Consider the following 2,292-nt stretch of genomic DNA (forward strand, 5'->3'; position numbering starts at 1 on the left):
TAATATAAGAGTCAGTGGACTTTAGGTCATCCCACTTCAGCCACTGCCCTTCATGTGTTTTTCGCGGTTTGACATTGCTTGGATGGGCTATCCATCAAGACCATGGCGTTTCGCGTATAGTTACTTTGTTCCATTTGGATTGCATTAGGTTTTGGTAATGAGGAATCAAGTAGTTGTTTACTAGGGGCTTGTTTTTTTGACGTCTTACCATGTCATAAGGGCACACTGCTACTTACTGTCCTCCCTTGTACGTTCCTTTTGTTTTACTGTCATGGTAAGACGTAGGATGTACAACATCTTGTTTTACAGTTTTTTTATTCACAAAGTAAGGATATGTATGTGCCTAAGCTTTCTTGAAGATTCAATGGAAATTCTGGGAAAGTATCTAGTATGCACTATTTTGTTGTGTATGCCTTTCAAGTTTGTGAATTAGGGCAGCTAAGGGCAACACACACCCCAAGTTGTCCAACTATTACCAAGCAATTTCCCTCACAAAAATTCTGACCTTTTGTCTTTGTCAGTACTTGTTTTAGAGGTTAACTTAGACAGGAGCATCGTCTATGATCCAACAGCTAATGTTGCATCACAGAATATCGACTAAAAGAAAAATTAAATTACATAGATATGAAGTTAAGTATAGTAAACCTACACTTCCTTGTACAATAATTAGATACATACTTCCCAATATTCTGGTTATGGTAATATTTTTGCTACAATATTTTTGCATCACAATATTTGAGAGTTGATGTTCTGTTACCAAATCCTATCTAAGCGCAAACCTCAGGTGGAGCTAGTCGCCCCTCAGAAGACCTTTGTCTAAGTCTGGGACTTGGGCATCTTAAAGACTAAATTGGCTTTTGCCTGACTAGGTTGGTCTCCAAGCAGTTGGTGCCCAAAGAGTACCCAGCCCATGGATGAGGAAGGCAACTGACCTCTTATGCCACTCTCTGGGGAGATAGAGGGATGACGGTATGTGATTCTCGTTCCTTGGTGAAGGCCTTTTTACCTATCGCCCTGCTAGCCGAGCAGCCTATAAAATATTTGCAGCGTCCAATAACTAGTGTCCTGACTTCATTGTCTTTTTACATCATGTGGACGTGACATATTGCAAGCTGCTGGATTGTGGGACCATAGCTCAAGGACCCTCTTGAGTTTTGGGTATGTAGACCCAAATCCTGCTAGCTAGAAACTCTGTGTGTCAACAGTACCTCAACACCCTTTTCCCTTTGTGTTGTGCTAGGAGTCGCCTAGCAACCTGAGACTTTGGCCATGAGACCCTGGTTTGGATCTGTTTAATAAATAAAGCCTATGAATTTATCATCAGCATTTGCCCTGCCATTTCAGAAATCCTGTGACTAAGCACTACCATTTATTGGCACATCTGTGGATTTACTCATTGTCAAATATGACTGTATAAAGGAAGTCACTGATGAACTGTACATTGAGCCCAAGTGCTGGTGTTGGTGCTTCCAGGGGAGCGAGTCTTTGTGGTGTAGACCGCTGAAGGCTTTAGGCAAGCCGAGGACTGGACCAATTACATTTTTTATATGAGGCGGACAGAGTGCGGCAAAAGTCCAGCGGGACTGTTGGGAGGTGAGCACAGATTGGTGCAATATAGCCTAAATAGATACTCCCGGAGATACAAGCGCCTCGGAGAAGAAAACTCTATAAACCAGTCTTGTATAGGGACTGACCAAAAAGGGAAAGCCGCACTGTCACCACGGCTGCCATATTGGGTGAGGAAAGAAATAAGCTGTGGTGTTCGAAAAAACATTTAATCACAAAAGGGTTTTAATTCATGACTTAATATTGTACAAAACCCCAAATAATGGCATAAAAATGGAATGCAATACTAACTAAATTGAAGGTTGGTAACATGATAACACGTGTCAGGAAGCCCAAAGTCTAACTTGCATGTAATGTAAAATACCAGGCAGTAGAGCAAAATATTTAAACGACAGTTGCCAATTTAACTGACCAGAGCTCTCACTAGAAAAGTGTCAGTTGGAGCGTAAAGCTAAATACATACATTTTAGAAACAATATTAAAAGGTGCTCTTTCAATAGAAGTCTCTGGAAGCTAATCACGTGACAGAAGCTAGTTACTTTCTGCACAAAGTTATCTAATGAGGTGGCAGGATCTTCTTCCAAAGGAAGCCAAGACGTCCTTGAGGAGAAAATACTATTCATGAATATAAAATTGAGCTCATTATTCTCCAAACAATCCAGCTTCCTGTATCCAGGACTGGAAACGAGGTGAGTTACGCTTTGCAGAAATGTGCAAATATACAAC

This window comes from Triturus cristatus, chromosome 7, assembly GCF_964204655.1.
Source record: "Triturus cristatus chromosome 7, aTriCri1.1, whole genome shotgun sequence".
NCBI lineage: Eukaryota > Metazoa > Chordata > Amphibia > Caudata > Salamandridae > Triturus > Triturus cristatus.